Source organism: Carettochelys insculpta, chromosome 12 (assembly GCF_033958435.1).
Source record: "Carettochelys insculpta isolate YL-2023 chromosome 12, ASM3395843v1, whole genome shotgun sequence".
Lineage (NCBI taxonomy): Eukaryota > Metazoa > Chordata > Testudines > Carettochelyidae > Carettochelys > Carettochelys insculpta.
Window position 1 is genome coordinate 43,533,597 of NC_134148.1, and position 19,598 is coordinate 43,553,194.

Here is a 19,598-nt window from a genome sequence, read left to right on the forward strand (position 1 = left end):
TCAGGGTTGTGAGTTCGATCCTTCAGGGGGCCCTTCATGGTTCGGGGACAGGTTAGGTTTAAAAAAAAAATCTCTCAGGGATGGTAATAGGTCCTGTTGTGAGGGTAGGGGACTGGACTTGATGACCTCTCGAGGTCCCTTCCAGTTCTATGACATATGTGTATCTCCATGTTTGTAACTCTGAAAACCAGGGTTTTCAGACCTGCCTTTGCTTTTCCTAAGCTACCTGTACGCTACCCGTAGGGGTGTGAGCCCCTTGGTGGGGCACAGGCTAGCAAGAGTATAAATAGCAAGGTAGGCACAGTAGCATGGCTAGTGGCAGCCAGGCCACATACGTACCATTCTGAAACCAGTGGACCTCCAGCTGTGCTGTAGGCCAACACTTATATGTAGCTGGTTCGCATGGCTCTCGAATCCTGAGCCAGACAATATTAGCACTCTTCATTCCTGGGTAAAAGAATTTTAGGGCTGCTTGCTCAAGAAGGCAAATGAATTTGGTTTGAAAAGTGAGGGGACAGACTGGTGGCATTTACTGCAGGCTGTCCTTCAAGGGGTGCTGTCAGCCTGCCTGGGTGACTCGGGCTACTGTCAGTTTCCGCTGGCTAAGGGATCATTCTAGACTGAAGCCTTTGGAAAGGGAACTTAAGGGGACATGACGAGATCAGGAGAGTAAGGACAGGACTGCGAGCCATACTCTGGACTTTTTATTCTTTGGTATATCTTAACCTCCCTCTAATATTGGACTGTGAAAGGGATTCCCATAGAAAGGGGGAACCCTTGTTACTCCCCCGCTGGTGAACTTTACAATGTTTGTGATCACAAAGCTGCAGTCAAGTAAAGGCTGCATTTCTGCTCAACTCTGATTTCTACTGGCGTTCCACCTGCACCTTGCCCTGCCGCCTTCAGGACAGCATGACTGGTGGTGAGAAAAGAAAAAAATTAAATCCCCTCCTGGCAAAACTCACACGACTGCAGTAGGTGAGCTGGGATGGTCCTAGCAACTCCAGAATAGTTTTGCATTCCAGTATATGTCTTAGTATAGTGCCAAATACTTTTGACAGGGACATAGGAATTATATTTAGAGAGAGGCCAGATGGTTCAGTGGAACTTCAGATAACAGCTGATGAACCAGAGCGTGTGGGCAGAGCAGGTAGAAGTTTGCTTATGTTGTTTATTAGCCATTGCAGCAACTTAGGTCATCCGTTTGCTAGCTACATTTTTCACGGGCAGCCAGCTTTAACACTATTTTTTTTAAATGTCTGATGTTGTGTCTCATTGCAGTGGGTCGCATTGAGTTACTTTTTGCCACATACTTCAGTGATATCATATGTTATTTAAAGAAACGGTGCTTGATATATACTACTTCCCCTGCATATACCGTACTATGCTACAAAGTACCCATCAGTTTGTTTTCATATGTCTGGGGTTTTTCAGTAAAAATAAGAAAACTAAATTCTGTATGAAGTATTCAGCTTTGAATATCTAGTGCATGGAATCTATGGGAAAGGAACGTAGGAAATCTATTTGTGATCCTTTCTGACATCCAATCTTTTCCATTCTCATGGGCACGCTACTAATTATATGTCCTGGGATGTCTGTAAAGGATTCGAGCACCTGTTTTTAATGGGGGTGCAACGGTTGGCACCTTCTCAGGCTTATTCCTGTGCCTGACAGGTCAAAGAGTGGTTAGGCCTGGACAGCAGCCTCAACATGGAACTCAAGAGGGCTCATTGAGTGAGTTGATATATTTGTCAGTGTATTTTTGTACCCATGGTTCTGCCCCATCCAATCCATCCCTCCTCTTCCCCACCACCCCACCCCAGAAGAGAGTCACCTGAGCAATAAGAAGGCCATTTAATTTGCTAAGGAAGAAATTGATGGGCTGGCATAATTTGTAAGCCTGGATGACTCTCAACTAAATGCTGGTTTCGAGTGAGGCCATCTCACTGGGCTATTGGCAGTTAAAAGACAGAGGAACATTCATCTGTACACATGCTTACGTGCTGAGCTCAGGAGCTTTTTTAAATGCGTAGGCATCTCTTGGAATTCACTGCAAAAATTTGGCCATGCTAATGGTCTGGTCCTGGCTGATATATAACCTCCATCTTTTTACAGGCTGACTGTGAAATGGAACTCTAGTGACGCATCCTAACTCGATAACTAAAGTTCTCAAAAGGATGCAATCCCTAGAACCTATTACCCCTCAATATTAAATAATTTATGTCATGTTAATTCAATGCTGGTCTGGTTAAATTTTGTTGAGGTTTTAATTTAAATAGCATGGGAGTACCATAATGTATCAACAACTTAGACAATAATTTGAATCACTAACATAATAATGCAGTACTAAATACTTCCCTCCCAATTAATTGAATCTCTTCCCTACAGAGTGGTAATTTGGAAGAAAGATTACCAGTTCTGCTATATTGCGTGTGCATTATCTAAATATGCAAAATCATTTTCTCAATAATTTTAATTTAATTTGAGTGATTAATCAGTTACTTGGCTGCAATTATTTGCTTTTAGACATCTCAGATAAGAAAAAAACAGAGCAGGGAGACAATTAGGAAAACAAATCTTTTGTAAATTAACTAGCACATCTTACAATTCACAGTTCAGGACAAGAAGGTGTTTATTGATTTCTGTTAATGGCAACCAAGCTACCAAAAGTCACTGATGTCACCAAAGTCTGGCTGGAAAACAAAACTTCCTTTCAGGAAAAAAACTGTGAGGTCTACTTCTAACACTACTAACACCTTTCAAAATGTTATGTCAAAAATGAGACTGAGAGAGAGCTTGCTTCCTGAACTGTGGACACCAGAGCTGAGCAAAGTGTTGATCAGTGGTCACACCACTGCCAAATCCACAGGTAGAATAACCTTTCTGCTCTGCCTTGAGATTCCCTTGTTAAGCCATCCGAGGGCTGAATTAGTCCTTTTGGCCGAAGCATCACAGCAAGAGCTCAGGTTCATCTGAACCCACCACAACCCTAAATTCTTTTTTCAGATTCACTCCTTCTGAGGATAAAAGCAAAAATTGACGTGTATATGCTTGGCTAACTTGTCTGTCTTAACAGGGAAAGGTCAACGGGAGAGTTTCTCACTTCGACCTTCCTTATGCCTAACATCTTGTGAGGAGCACAGGGGTCAGCTGTGACCCCTAAGAGCTTGATTTGAAATTGACCCCCTCAGCAGGTCAATCTTCCATAGTAGTGTAGATAAGCCCCCATATTGTTTGTTTACAACAGTTTAACCACATGACCCAGGTTGCCATGTACCAACATCCTGTCATCTTCATTATTTGCCCCTCCCCTGATTCATGTGTCATTTCCAAATGTAACCCAGGATGATGGTATATTTTCTTCCAGGTCATTTGATGATAAATGTTAAATAACATCAGGCCACGAACCAATCCCTGCAAGGCCTCACTAGAAACACATGTACTCGATGATCATTCCCTATTTACAGGTACATTGTGACGCCTGGTTTTTAATCCATTTAGTGGGTGCCATTGTATAGCTTCATAGTTTTGTAATCAAAATGTCATGTGGTACCAAGCTGAATGTCTTGCAGAAATCTTGCTCCATTACATCAGCACTATTATGTGATCAACCAAACTTGTAATCTCATAAAAAATTAACTAGGCTAGTTCAACAGTATCTATTTTCCATGAACATATGCTCATGGACCTTAAACTGATGTGTTTTGCTGGACTCAGATCGCACTCCTTCTGGGAATCCTGGCAAAGTGAGGTTCTCAGCTGTCACTGTAACTAACCTGCTACAGCTCTATTTTTAAGACCCCCAAACCTTAACCATGCATCCCTTGAACAAGTCATCTGATGGTACTTTCAGCCATTTTATAGCTCCCATACAGTTGTGATGCTGACTCTAGTTCCAGTGATGCCAGTGGGGCTTTCGTTTTTTCCCTAATGTCTCTCTATTATTCCAGGAAAAGGTTTATTGCAAAGGAAGTTCCTGGACTGGAAGTTAGTACCACACACTATTTCTGCTTCCAATGGGCTGTCAGATTTCTCTTTCTCATTTCACACCTGATTTTTTCTTTTTCCTCTGCTTGTGGATTTTCAGGATAGCTACAGTGAGAACATGGATCAGTGGTGTCCAATAGGAATTCAAGCATCACCACACTAGTGGTGGTTGTCCTTCTGTATTCGCCACAGCTGCCACGCCGCTCTAAACAAATGCCCTCCCCCAGAGCCAGGTACCTGCAGCGCCTCCCTCATGCTCTAGCAATGCCCTCCACCTCCCCCAGAGCCAGGTACCCCCAGCGCCTCCCCCATGCTCTAACAATGCCCTCCGCCTCCCCCAGAGCCAGGTACCCCCAGCGCCTCCCCCATGCTCTAACAATGCCCTCCCCTTCTCCCAGAGCCAGGAACCCCCAGCGCCTCCCCCATGCTCTAACAATGCCCTCCCCTTCTCCCAGAGCCAGGTACCCCCAGCGCCTCCCCCATGCTCTAACAATGCCCTCCGCCTCCCCCAGAGCCAGGAACCCCCAGCGCCTCCCCCATGCTCTAACAATGCCCTCCGCCTCCCCCAGAGCCAGGAACCCCCAGCGCCTCCCCCATGCTCTAACAATGCCCTCCCCCTCTCCCAGAGCCAGGAACCCCCAGCTTCCCCTCCCCCATGCTCTAACAATGCCCTCCCCCTCTCCCAGAGCCAGGAACCCCCAGCTTCCCCTCCCCCATGCTCTAACAATGCCCTCCCCCTCTCCCAGAGCCAGGAACCCCCAGCTTCCCCTCCCCCATGCTCTAACAATGCCCTCCCCCTCTCCCAGAGCCAGGAACCCCCAGCGCCTCCCCCATGCTCTAACAATGCCCTCCCCCTCTCCCAGAGCCAGGAACCCCCAGCGCCTCCCCCATGCTCTAACAATGCCCTCCCCCTCTCCCAGAGCCAGGTACCCCCAGCGCCTCCCCCATGCTCTAGCAATGCCCTCCGCCTCCCCCAGAGCCAGGAACCCCCAGCTTCCCCTCCCCACATGCAAACTGAATGCTGGCGACTCACCAGAGCTGTCGCTGCATGAGCCACCTGAGCTGTGCTGGGCTGCAGCCGCCGGAGCCACAGGGATTGCGCCAGGCCACCAGGGTCACAGGGACCACACTGGACCGCTGCTGCTGTGCTGGGCCAGAGCCACTAAGGCCACGCCAGGGCTGCAGGAGCCGTGCTGGGATAAGGGCCACAGGCAGAGCTACTGTCACTGCCTCCTCGCATGTGTCTCACCACGGCGTGGGGCGTGTGTGCGGGGCGGGCAGAGGGCGCTTCAAGTGCGCGGCTCTGAGGAGCTGCGTCTTGCCACACCGTGGCCTTGTTTGCCACAAGTGGTGAGTGTATTGGATGCCGCGGACTTAGGTGATCCTCTACTCTTTGAGAATGCTACATGTTGTGTTTGGTCGTTCAACTTGCCGTTATCAAGGCCTTGTCTATACTTACCTGCGTCATCAATTGACTTCAGCTACTGAGGTCAACGTAGTTACTGCGGTGCCTTGTGTGCGGTAGAGTCAATGGGGGCTGCTCTCCCACTGATGCTGGCTACCCTTCTCCTCTTGGTGGAGTACCGGTGTTGCCAGGAGCAAGCCTGGAGATTGATTTATCTACAGGAGACATAATAAATGGACAGCTGGTGGATTGATCGCAGCCGCCTCTATCTGCCATGTAATGGAGACAAGACATAACTTAGAGCCAGGTCCAAAGCCCATTGGAAACAATGGAAAGACCACCACTGATTTCAGCTGAATTAAGATCAGGGCCTGCAGTAGCCTTGATGTTTATCAAGCCGCTGTGGACCAAATCCTCAGTTACTGTAAATCAGTGTAGCTTTGTTGAAGTGAATGGAGCTCTGCCAATTAACCCCCGGTTAGAATCTATCCTGCTCTTTCCATTATTGCTGTCCTGGTAGTTGTTGTTGGACCTGGGTGGCTTCTCTTGCCTTGTTCTTGGGGAACAGATGATTCAGCAGATATTTTCCAGGTCACTGTTTTAAAAAAAAAAAAATCGGCCCAATGTTTAACTTTGATCCTGATTCCTACTTAACGTGTGAGTTACTCTGCAGTACTCAAAGGAGTGGCTCCCGGTTGACACTGCTTTAGTCTGCATGGAATCACCAGCTCTCCAGGAAGAGTGATTCCTTCTGAAAATAGTTACAATTCCATTTTTTCCTCACTCCTGCAGGCCACGCTGCCCTGAACTGGTCCACAGGCCTTGTGTACCTGGCAGTGCTGCCCATGTGGGCAAATGATGCAGCAGGGCTGTTGCTGCAGGTGGGGCATTTCAAAGTCCGAGCGGGTAGCAGCTTCCTTTTTTTCTGCATTGTTCTGTGCCTTGGAAAGGGGGTGCAGGGTGTGACGCTATCCAGGCACTCTGTGTTCTCACGTTGTAGCTCAGCTGAAACAAAAGCAGCAGACACCCCTGCCTCTGTCCCTCTCCTTTCATATCCGGGCTGGAGCGCTTAGCAAAGACAGATGTTTGTCCCATCTTGCAGCTCGTCAGCATGAGGCAGCTGTTTTTTTCAGCCAGTAGTCGTATCAGCAGTAGGAGGAAACAGATGTACATTTAGGTCATGGTGAGCTCCAGTAAATCAGCGCAAGATTTATGGCTAAGCCTTCCCTATGGAATGCCTTTGAGGTCAAGATTTCTTAATAACATGTGGGTCCCTACAGGCAAGTCCTTACACTGAGCCCTAAGCCCTGTGCATGTTTCTGGGTGCCGTGGCAGGGACCTGGAGAACCTCCCAGGGCTGGGGAGACAGAAGAAAGTGTGAAACTTTAGGTAAGCCATCAGTGAGGGAAAACCAATAGGATCCCTTCTACACGCACACACACGTCTGTTGTATGCAATGCAGCCTCCCCTCATCCCTGGGTTGTCTCACACAGGACTGAAATAAGCAACGCCAACACTCTGGATGCACTTCTTCCTACAGGCATCACGCCAACACAAACACAGCCAGATGTGTATACGTGCACATATGCAAAATTCTCCTCTTTCCGTTCACAGTGGACTTTCTCATTGTCGTTTTTCCCATAAGGATTCTCTGCCTGTCATTGTTCTTGTGGGGTTCTTCGCTTGCCCATCGCAACTGCAGAGAACACTTGTGTCAAAGGTTTTAAATCTGAGTCCTGTTGGCCGCTAAGACAGAAGAGAGATAATTGGCCCTTCTAAAGTTACCATGAGATTTGTAGCAGCTGTGCGGATTGCTGGCGATAGGCAGAGCAAAGCATGCCACTGGCTACATGAGTAACAACGCCCTCTGCAAATTACGTTGGGACAGGCAGCTCCTTCATACATGATTTCAGTGATGACAAGTGTCACTACCCTGAGTTTGCCTTCTGATAGCAGGCAGTGGCTTAGCTCATACTGCAAATAAGGCCAAGCCTCTGGAAGCCTGGCCAGGCCTACCGTGTAAGGCATGTGTTGCTGGGGAAGGCTGGGTCTGACTGTCATATGGGAGGTATGACTTCTCAGTGATGTGGGGGAAGATGCGACAGAATGAGCCGAAACCTGTGCTGCTTTGCACCCTGTGAGCCTGTTCTCTGGACCAGCAAAGGGGCAGAAAGGTCTATCTGGAAACACAACATTGCAGGGAGAGCTTGGGCTGAACATTTCAGATCCCAAGAGCACGTTCTTCCCCTTGTTCCAAAGGACCCAGGCAAGGAACCAAGTAGACTATGGGATTTATAGAACCTTATGCAGTGTCTCAAAGGACTCTGCTGATAGCATCATAATCTTAGATGCCAAAGGACAAACATTAGGCGTGGCACGTCAGCTCACGCACAGAGCCTGAGACATGACACCCTCATGAATATTTTAAATTTGTTTTTGGCTAGAACACTGGACCTCTCCCAGTGTTTGGGTTGTGTCCCCTTGTCAAAGTGCCTGGGTGCTTTTGGTTCTCCTTTGACTCAGCATTAACTCTGTTTCAGTTTCGGGGTTTGTTTGTTTTTTGCCTTCAGCAATTTTGCTGATGACCAGATATGAACACATTGGTTTTGCTTTGTTTTTAAAAAGTAAAAGAGCAGACCAATCATCTAGTTTGTGTGTGCAGGGGGTGAGCGATCACAAACAACTGTTAATGCCATGGTTCAGTTACCGCAGAACATCAGCCTTGTCTCTGACTCTTACGCGTTTGTCATTTCTTGGCTCTTGCCTTCATTAAGTGGGCTTTACACCTAACTCCTTTGAAGTCAATGGGCTAGACCAGAATGAAACTGGTGTAAGGGAACAGTAGTCAGCCCTTAACTGTTGAAGTGTAATGTTTTGTGGATTTTGGCACAGGTTCTGCTCAGCATTAATATCACAGGCATTGCTCCATATTTGCCACAGTGTAAGCCTTGTAAGATTCTGGGCCTCTGTTTAAAGCCCAGGCTGGTGAATGAACTATTCCTTTTGCTTCATAAAATGCTTAACTAGTTCCTCTAACACCCAATAACTCTCTCTGTAAGTTTCAGAGGGGCAGACATGTTAGTCTGTATCCACAAAAATAATGAGGAGACCTGTGGTACTTTGATTTATTTGGGTGTAGACTTCCATGGGCAAAAACCCACTCCATCAGTTTCATGGAGTGGACATTACCGAGGCCGGCATAAGTATACTAGCTCATGAAAAGAAGGGAATTGCCTTATCAAGTGGAGGACCAGTGCTAACAAGGCCAGTTCAGTCAAGGTGTATGTGGCCCATTCCCAACAGCTGAGGAGGAGGTAGGAATACCAAGACAGGGAAAATCGTGTTCTATGCAAAATCAAAAATGAGCACAAATCAGACAGCAAGTGTGGTGACAGACTCAGCCAGGAGAACACTTCAATCTTTCTGGATGCTCAGTAACAGATTTCAAAGTGGCCCTTGTTCACCAACGAAAATACCCCTTTAAAGCCAGACTTCAAACAGAAGCTGCAGAGCAGCAATTCATTTACAAACTTGACACTGTTAATTTGGGGTTGGCTGGGGAGCAACAGTGGCTGACTCACTACAGAAATAATTTTCCCTCTTGTGATATTCACACCTCTTCCTCAGTGGGCTGGAAGGGGCCTTGGGAGGTTGTCAAGTCCAGTCCTCTGCCCCCTTGGCAACACCAAGCGTTGTCCCCCCTTTTTTTTTTTTTTTTCAAACTATTTGCCCCAGATCCCTAAATGGCCCCCTCAAGGTTTGAGCTCATACCCGTGGGTTTAGCAGACCAATGCTCAAACCACTGAGCCATCCCTCCACCTCTCTGGTACCTATCTTGTTAGCACTGGTCCTCCACTTGATACGGTAACACCCTTGTTTTCATGTGCCAGTATATTTTTGCCAGCATTGGTCCTTTCCACTCCATGCATCAGGTGAAATGGGTTTTTACCAATGAAAGCTTATGTCCAGATAAATCTGTTAGTCTTTAGTCTACCTCAGGACTCCTCATGGTCTCTCGCCTTGGCTGGTTAGTGCAGCAATTGAGATAAGATGCCTGTGGTGGCATGCTGAACTTTGCCCTTCACATAGCTGGTTGATGTAAATCTGAAATGATGACCATGTTTAGTCAGATGGCGGCTTGTCAGAAGTGTCAAGAAAATCCTGCTTGTCCTGGCAGGGCAGTAGCAGTTACCCATCAAATCCAATGTGTCCTGTAAATGCCCAGGGAAACAGTAACTTTTTTTTATCATATATGGCTGGTGGATCTGTATATTTCCTGCAGTCAGATACAATTGTACTACCTGGAGCCCTTTACTAATATAAAGGGACCTTGAGAAACATCTGAGCTGTGATATTGTCATTAATTCCTAAGTTGGACGAAGGAATGTTTACTAAAATCAGCACAAAGCAGCCTTCTCCTCCTTTGTGTCCGAATGGAAATGTGTAACTTACCTCAGTACAGGCTGAACCTCTCTTGCCTGGGACCTGTGGGACCTGACCAATGCTGGCCGAGAGAATTTGTCGGACCACAGGAGGTCAATATTGTCTAGCACAGCATTTCCCAAAGTGTGGTACACGGTGCAGTACCAATCCTTGGGGAAAAAAATACTGATCCTTAGAAAATACACAAATTACCACACACAATCCTATTAATTTGGTATATTCCATATTTTCCCACATAATTAAGGTAATAACAAAAAGTAGGCATGCATATTTTATATCAAGATTTATATTATTATTATGTACTATTGTTATTGTGAACAAATAATAAACAGTGAACTTTTATTCATTCACTGTTTTTTTTTAATATGCAGTTATATTTTGGCTGCAAAAAAAGGTACTTAAAAAAAACGGGTCCCAACTATATCTAAAGTTTGGGATACCCCGGTTTAGCACATCACCAACACTTCTACTGCTTACTGGGATCTTAGAAGACTTTTGGGGTAAATTACAGCTAAACAGCACAGCACGGTAAAAGCCAGGACTGAGGCCTGGAAACAAACTTTATGGGACCACAAGAAATTTGGCCACACCCATGATAAGTGTTTGTCTGGCTAAGTAAAATCATGCTGTTTTACAAATGTTGCTGGATTGGAGAGAGCGTGCTGGATTAGAGAGGTTCAACCTGCAGTTGTTAAAAAGCATCCTGAAAAATGTCAATGTCCTGTTTCTCCATGAGCCCTTTGGCCCTTACAAATGGTTCAGACTTTTTTTTTAAAAAAGAGTCTGATATTTGAAGAAGAAGCCAGCTAGGCCATTGCAGTGTGTTTGAAGGAAGCTTCCCCCTAGATTTGCCTGTATATACTTAGAAAAGAACTACCAGCTACATCCTTCCATTACGATGGGTCTCGTATGTTTTCCTACACTATCATCCCCAAATTCATCTGTTCAGCTAATAAAAATCTCAACAGAACGAGTGATCTTGGAAGATGACAAATGTATTTCCTGAAGTTCTACTGAATTTTTCGTGATCGCAGTGGAAAAGCTAGCTCCATATATCAGAGAGCCTCAAAGCAGGCATGGTACCTCCCAGTATCAGCCAGTGATGTTAGTCATGTTACCGAGTCAATGTTTTCAACTCCCAGCTGGGGACATAGGCTGAGTATCCCTTGTGAAGCAAGGGTGGCTTCGCCCAGAGCCATGGGCTCCATGTGATTTGCTCTTTGTCCCGTGATTTCAAATGTTAATGCTATTTCTTTTCTTTTAAGGGCAAGAAGATTAGGCGGAGTCGATGGGAGAGTATCTGCAGCCGACCTTCCCAGGTGGCAGACACCACGGTGAGTAGGTCCAAGCAGGTCAACTTATGCCATGCTAGTCACATAACTGAAGTTGCATGTCTTAGCTTGATGCGTGAGGGAGGTAGTGTGACTGAGGCCTGAGGGAGGGTTTGGGTCTGGAGGCCAAGGGATGATGGAGGCTGAGCTCCAGCTGCGTGTGGCAGCATTGTGAAGCACTGACTGGGCTGGAAGGAGGGCTCCAGGTGTGGTAGTCAATCCCAAAGCTGGAGTGAGCTTTTGTGGTGCGGTGATGGATTTTTTTGAGGACCTTGATGTTTGGTTTGACCTGTTTCTGTTAAAAAAAAAAAAAAAAAAAAAAAAAACCAGCCCCCCACGCAGGGCTTGGGTTAACCACAAAAACAACCTTTGCGGAGTTTTTAAGGGGCCCCAAGGAGGGGAAACTGAGTCAGGATGCCACAAAATGCTTGGGAGGCCACTGGCGGTTTACATTCACAATGAAATCAAGAGGATTTGTGTGCCTAAATCCTTTAGGCTCCATTGCTAATCCCAGCCAATACCTACAATCTCCCTAAAGTACAATGGCAAGCCTCTCGGGGTGTTATTCACGCAGCACCTTAACCCTCTTCAACTATTATATTAAATGTTTGCCTGGCTTTTGTTTCCTCTGGTGTTTTTCTCAGCTTTGTTGCATTAATCTGCTTGCTGGAACCAGTTTTCTAGCACTTTGTTGTATGACACGTTCTGTGGCACAGCACATTTGCTTTTTATTTTATTTTCTTTCCTGATGTCTCATTGGTTTAATAACGGGAAACAAAACTACCTAACTATATAAAGGCTGCCCAAGTGTTCTCTGCTGGGGAAGTGTTATGGACTCGGAGCTCTCGGTTTTCAGACTTTCAGAGCAGGCATTATTCATAGCTGGCTTGTTGGCAATGTGGTAAAACCCTTTTCATCTCAGTGGAATGTTTGAGGTGGTTACAAGTGTGTGGCTGGAAGACAGCTGGCTCCTTATTCCGTTACTGTTCTGCAAACTCCTCTGTGTTCTGAGCTCTTATCCTTAGTGCTCACTAACCAGCCGGCAGAGCTGGATGAGAATTCTTTACGCAGCTCATTAAGATCACATTTTTTCAGACGCAAAAGAGGGCAGGTGAAAGGTAATCAATGTACAGCAACTCCGATCAATCATCTGATAGCTTCTATAGCGTCTCAGTGGTATGCCAGGCTATTTTTATTGCTTTGTAGTTGAGCAGTCAAACTTGAAAATAATTGCGAGAGATTTCCCTGGTCACCCCCTGCCCCCCCCCAGTGATTCAGAAACTAGGGAGATGTGGGGCATTTGTTGCAAACTACAATGACTCGGTTACCAGCCAGATCTCTACCTGCCCTTTAGCATTTTCCCTTTCTGGCAGAGCCCTGTGGAGTACTTTTTCTGCAGGAAGACAAACAATAAAACAGGAGGGTCCAAGCACTCCTCATGTTGAACAAATTCAGAACCAAACTTTGGAGGCTCAGACTCCCAATTAATTTTAATTGTACAGTGTAGTCCACAGTACCTGATATGGTCATGACTTTCCATTGCCATAGATCTCATTGCTAGTCCTGGTGTTGCAGAATTGGGTAGGGGATAAACCCCATGCTGACAATGGAAGGGTTAAGAGAGCCTGAGGGCTCAATTACTCTGCTTGGTGGCACCTGACGGGTGTGTGGAGGACAATGTGTTAGTGGAGGAACTGGATCCCCTTCATAAAAGGGGAGTCAAGAGCACTGAAGTGGGAGACCGAGAAGATAATAGGCCTTGGGATCCTCCCCTGAGAAGGGAAAGGAACAGGGGCAGGACAGGTACTGAGAAGCTCCAGGAGTGGACAGATTCCAATGCCAGGACTTGACAAAGGGGGAAGGCTTCCGGCAGACAGCCTCATGCATTGGGCTCTGTTGGGGTGGGGGGACCGGGGTTTGAGTTCCACTGGGGGACACCGGGAGAAGTCTGAAAATTCCTCTACTCTGGAAGAAGAGTGGGATGGATGAAGAACCTGGGAGAGGCAGATGATCAGTGTCACATGGGATGTGTGATGTGGGATACTGATACACCCAAAAAGATGGACCGTAGAGTGACCTTGCCAGAGAGACCTGTCACCAAACCACAGGAGCCCCGAGGACAAGTGGAGGCCTTTGTGCGACTACATTGGAGCTCACCATAAGAGGGCACTCTAGGACAGTGAGTCTGTCACCAGAGCTTGGTGTGAAGAGCTTCAGCAGGAGTGACTGTGACACAAAACGATACTAATGTCATCTCAGCAGGAAGATGTTTACTGTCTTCCTTCTGGCCCAAGAAATGGGACTTCTTACTTGTTCTCTTGGGGAAACCTACTTTAGGGTATTCCAGATATCTAGAAGTGGAGAGGTTTCTTGCACAGATTAAAAAACTTGAATTAAAGGTATTCTCAGTTTTTTGCATCTCCACAACAGCCCAGTCCCTGGCCAGTACTCTCCAGCAAGCAATGTCAAGTACTATTTGGGGAGATGCCTGCCCAGAAGAGCAAGGTTCAGAGCCCTCAGGAATGTACCTCAACATTCTTATAACTTCAGTAGCCGACAGCTGGAGCATTACTTTCATGTTTAAATATGACTCGGCTGGTCTTTCCATTCAAGAGCTCTGCCAGCCACCACCACTCCTCCCAAATGGTAATTCTTTTCCACACAGTAACAGCACCCACAAAATTCCCAAACAATCTGCTGGCTGCACAGTGGAGACTTCCTTGTCAAGTTGCCAGATTCTTTGGCCATAGAGATGATTCTGTGTAGGTGCTTCACTGTTTAATGATAGAACCTGCTTTAAAGCAGCTCCGGAACTGGAAAGGGGAGCTGGGACCTTTTCACGTTTAGCTTAGCGGACCAGTGGTAAGCAAAAGCTGTTGCGTCTAATGGTGTCTGGTGACCCATGAGATGAATTATTAGCATCTCTTTAGTTCCCAGCAGACAGGTGCTTCTTGGCAGTTCATTGGCATTTGCAGCAAAGGCCAAGGAGCAAATAGATATGGAGACTGAATGTGATGCCTGAGTGGGACATTTCATAACAGGGCTTGAGGCACATTGGTTTGACCCTGTGCTGCAGCAGTCTTGCAGCTGAGGAGGACTGTGGTGTAAGTCTCTTGCTCTGGTATGTTTAATCTCTAAACCAAAGGAAAATAAGCAGTGATACCTCAGGAGAGCATAGTTTGGACTGGTGTTCTTCTCTAGTCTAATAGGTGAAAACACACCCCCAAGCTGCTTGCATACACAGCTTGATATGGCTAAGTATGTTCTTGTGTGTGCACAGTTGGGCTTTTGCATGTGTATGCATCCATCTATTTGCGTGAAAACCAGCCATTGAGTGTGCAAATAGGTGCATTAAATGGAGGCTGATGAACAGGCCTCGTAAAATTGCCAGTTCTTATTCCATTGGGATGTAGTCTAATTCAAATAGGGCTTCATCATTTGGAGAAGAAACAGGGCTGCAGTGTATGCTCCTTCACCCCGATTTATACTGGACTGTGTTCGTTTACTAAATCCAGTGTGCCGAGGCATTTGGTTCAGCTGTGCTATGCACACAGGTGGAGGGGTGTTTCTATTCAAAATGAATTCTCCAGGAAAGATGGCTAGATTCCTACCAGTATAGATTAAGTCTATGAGTCTGCTAGTGCAGATAAACCTTGACTCTTCTTTTAAGAGGGTTTACAAAATATTCAGAGGCTGCAGTCCCCTGAGTCCATAGCATGCTTTGCCTCGGAGAACAGACAGTGGGTATGCTTAACCTAAGGGTGGTATCTGAAATATCAGCAAAAATAAATCTGCATAATCTTAAGGGATGACCAGACGCAATAGTAACTCTGAAATTCCAAAGAGATTAAAATAAAGTCTAGCATTACACCACTTGGAAGATCATAGATTTACTTGGAAATTGCATCACATTAGTTTACAGTCTGCTAATTGCTGCTCTGTATAAATATAGTGTTCTTTAATACCGCCATGAGTCACAGGTTGACGTACTTAGATCATTGATAGCAAAGTCATTAACGCTTCACCATGGCAAACCTGTTCTCAGTTAGTGCTGCAAATGGGATTCTCCTGCGCCAATCAATTTTACAAAAGCCCTGAGCGTAGCCTGTTGATCTGTAGCCACTGAACGGATACAGCTTCCCAGAAATGTGCTTGCATCTGCCAAAATTATAAGCAGCTGGCAGCTATTCACAAAGGTCATATCTGCAGCTAGTGTGAAAATAGGATCCCAGGACGAGAAATGTGAGTTTGCAGCATATTAGTTTGGAGCTTGCTATGAAAGGGTGTGTGTGTGTGTGTGTGTGTGTGTGTGTGTGTGTGTAAGTAAAATATAAACATTTCTTACAGGAACCTTGTGGTGATGGAAGATTTCCAAAGTTCACTGAAACTTAGTCACGTCAAAGGATGGAAAAAGTCTGCTTGGGTTTAAAACCTTGGAGAGTTTAACAATGATTTTGTACTAATTCATTCCTAATTTCTTGTTTGTTAGAGCTCTGACTCAAAGCTCCCCTGTCTTCTAGTAATTTTGAAGATAATGGGCTCCTTTGAAAGCAAATATTCGCCAGTTCTAATGCGTCAGAAAAATGGGCAACTACCATTTTGAAAAATATCGTACATATTAGTAGCCTAATCACTGTAATTATTCCACTTAGCACAGTGAACCGCTTTCCTACTAACTGAGCTAGTGAAGCTGGTAATTTGGGTTGCGTAGAGAAAATACTGCACTGCTGTAACTGGGCTGAGGCCGGCATGCTAAAAAGCTTGCAGCTCACTGAATAAGTGTGTCGCAGTGAGAGCAGGTGTTGGATCTCCTGCACGGTTGTCTCTGTGACAATGTTGGCTTGAAATGGACCTAGTGAGTATATTTCCAACATAATTCAACAGGCTATAATCATCTGTGACTGGACTAAGTGGTAAGTCAGCTAATACCGAGTGTTACATCCTTTTCGCAGTAGTTGGACCACATGTGCTTGAGCCTCCTTTTGCTGGCACAATATACAGTGAGAGTAACTTCAGTGCAGTCGATAGCCGTGCGGAGCCCATGGCAGTGCGTAGGGCGTTAGGTCCCGTGCTCGTCTGTGTGACTGACATGATGGGAGGGAAGGAGAATCCCTGACAGCCGATGATAAGCATTTCCTTATCGATGTGTTCAGTACCCAAGATCTTTGTGGCTGCTCGTCCACGGAGGTTTGGCAGAGATGTAGTAGTGCCAACTAGCATGGCTAGGGCATCTCTCCCCGCCTGCTTCAGTGGGAGGAGAGGAGGTCTTTTGATTGATACTCTGACATCTAAGGAACACAAGGCAATGTTCCATCTTCCTGGAAGCTGGTCAGTGTTTGGAACTTTATCATCAAATGCAAATGGTTACAAAGGGATTGGAAATCAGGGATTCTCAGGAGCAAAGAACATCCAAGGCAGCGTCCCTTCTGCCCCAAGTGGATTTAATTAGTTGATGGCTGTGGTTAAAAGGAAAAGAAAAGCAGTTTATGGTCCACAGGAATGTCCAAGTCTCCTGGTCTCCATTAGGCCAGTCACTGCCTGTCCAGCCCGGGCTTTCACTTGACCTAGCATTCACTCCTGCAAACTGGGAGAGCTCGGCTTCCGCCGACGTTGTTATTAGTCTGCAGTGACAAGGATGAATGAAACAAAGAGAGAATTAGCCCAGCATTTAAAGTGCATAAATTCATCCGTGACCCAGGAAGCTTTTTCACTGGCATAAATCTACAGCTGACTTTTTCGAAACAGGGAGCCTCAAGTGAGACTCCTAAGAGGCACCAAAATGCAAGTGGTTTCATTTGCAAAGGAGCTGAGTTTCTGCAATGCCCACTGACTTTCAGGGGGTTGGGGGAGCTCAGCACCCTGAAAAATCAGGATACTTTTATTTAGATGCCTCAAGGTGGATCAAAGAGCTCAATTTTTGGCACCACGCTAAAATACATGGTCCTAAATTTGTATCATTTCTCTATTTCATTATTATTTTGCTTTTTTTAATTTATGATGCTATAATATCCTTGCTTCTTCATCCAATAGTCCTTCGTCATTAAACTATTCTCCCTATTTTTGGTTCAAGAAAATCTGTGCTCCTCCTCCCCACCCAGCAGAGCATTCTCTTTTGCCCTTTCTTTTTAAAGCACTCCCACGTGTGCATGTGTTTATCGGGAGTTGGGGAAGGTTGTGTGCTCACATAGCCAGTTGCAGGCCTGCTTGCAGGCCGTGAATGTATGCCAAAATTTTCTGTTTACAAGCAGAAAAAGCAGGAAGCACAAGCAGGCCGGTTGTGTGTACTTTTGCACCAGACTGGACTGGGCTCAGAGTTTGCTCATATGCGCCACGTACCAGGTGTGTTCACCATAAGAGCTGTTACGTCTTCCCCCTTTGAGTTCTACCTTCCTGCCATTTACTACATATACACGATCACACTCTCTTTTAAGTTCAGTTCTTATCATTCTGTTCGTTGTCTCTGCACCATGCTGGTTTTCTAATTGCACAACCTGAGTGCCTAACAGCTTGGTCATCTGATTGTCTGTTAGCTGAAACACCTGGCTGTGGTCAGCTTGAGGTTTGAGTGGTTGTCGTTGTGTTCTGCATCTGCCCTGTGCTTTACTCCATGGTTGTGCTTTCTGAGGAACACACTGTAGATGTCACTGGTTTCTGCCGGCCTCTCCACCGTTGGCTTTGATGACCAATCATGTGGGCACTGAATTCTTTTTTCGTCACGACAGCTGGAGTTGTTGGTCCTTTACCCTGTTCAGTTTGAAACAAACAAGGTCACCAGGTTCTACACCTTGACGCTTGGTGAGCATAATCTGTTGTACAGGTGGTTGTAAGGTCTTTTTTTTCCTTTTGATCTGATTTGGCTACTCTTCCTGTTGGACCACTTAGGAAAGAGTCTTTTTCTGAAGATGGAGTGTAGTTATGACTTCTCTTCTCATCAGAAGCTGTGCTAAAGTTTAGAGTTGGAAGAGGCTTCTGGAGGTCTTCTGTGCCAGTCCCCTGCACTCAAAGCAGGACTAAGTATTATCTAGCTCTCTATCCAGTAGCTATGGGTACTGATCTGTGACTCAGAAGAGCAAGGAACGGATCTGCCTGCTGTGTAATTTCTTGCCAACCGGCATAGCTGTTTCAGCCTCTCCATTCGCTTGTGGGCAAAGCCTTCCCATCCGCAAGGTGGTTCTGGGTGGATGGTGCCTCTGTTAGCTGTAGGGCCCCGGGTAGCTCAGGAATTATTTGAAGGCACCTGCCACAGGGCGGCAGCAGGAGTCAGCCCTGCCCCGCACTCACTGCGGCAACAGGAGCTGGAGCAACCAGCAGCCTGATCAGCTCTGCCACCCTCCCAGCCTGCTGCCCTCTGCTTTACCACAGCAGCAAGAAGTATGGGCTCCAGCCCATTCCCCTGAACCCTGTCATGGTGTGTGCAGGCAGGCCCTGTCCCCTTCTCCTCCCCAGTAACCCACTGGCTCACGTTGTCCAGGGAGTGGGTTTGAGGAGAAGGGGTACAATGGGGGCAGGAGGGGATGGAGCAGGAAGAGGCGAAGTGTGGGCGGAGCAGGGGTGGGCCTTGGGGGAAAGGTGGAGTGGGGTGGGATAGAAGTCGGAGCATAGGAGGTGGGGACAGAGCCTGTGCTGGTGGGGTTGCTCTGTGCCCTGTGCCTGGGACATTGGGCTGGGGGTTGTGCCAGGTCCTACATCTCCCTGGGGATGGACCTGCTTGTGGGTGATGTGAGCTGCTAGTTATATAATCAGAATTGTATCTCATTTGGAAGGACTTAGATTCTGCTGCTCTGAGTTGCGGTTGGTTGTCTGTCACTAGGTGTTCGGGAACACTGAAGTAAGCAAAAGTGCCCTTCAGTTTCTCAATAACCGTGCAACGCATTGTGGCTTTCAAGTTCATTATTTCTATATAACTGGGAAACTAGTCTGCCTTGACCAGGTAACAATGTCCTCTGAATCTGCATAAATCTGCAGCTAGTCCCGTCCATGGTCACTCTGGTAGAGACGTTTGTACGCTGGATGGTTCAGCATAAGATGGTTTGTACTGGGTTGCCTCTCCAGCATCCCATGCCGTCAAATTATCCAGTGAGTTTTCCATTTTTCTCAGTAGGTCTATTGTGGCTGCCACGTGCAGCTGAGGAGGCTGTTGGTCTGTGATACTCTGGTCACACGCACTCTGAACACTTAGCTTTTGTCTGTGTCTGTTGTTTCTGTGGTGAATTGCCTCATGCGCTCAGACTATCTCCAGGGCTAGTCAGAGCTGCGTCTGGGGATATCATTTCTGGGAGGGGTTGAAAGCGACTTGGAGACCCTTCATAGATGTCTGGGATGTCAGCTCCTGAGTCAGTTTTAATGTCAAAGTCTTGCCGTGAATGTTCAGTTTCACTCTTCAGGCAGGTTCTGTGTCATCACAAGTAATAGATTGCAGACATAATGGCGCT

The 19,598-nt window shown here is 46.5% G+C and overlaps 1 long non-coding RNA gene across 1 annotated transcript in view; it reads left to right on the plus strand.

The window, feature by feature from the left end:
• LOC142019641 (uncharacterized) overlaps positions 1-19,598 on the plus strand; it is a 195,240-nt gene that overhangs the window by 21,053 nt on the left and 154,589 nt on the right. The window contains exon 2 of the long non-coding RNA XR_012647142.1: positions 11,101-11,169. This is a non-coding gene — a long non-coding RNA (uncharacterized LOC142019641). The remainder of the gene's footprint in view (positions 1-11,100; positions 11,170-19,598) is intronic.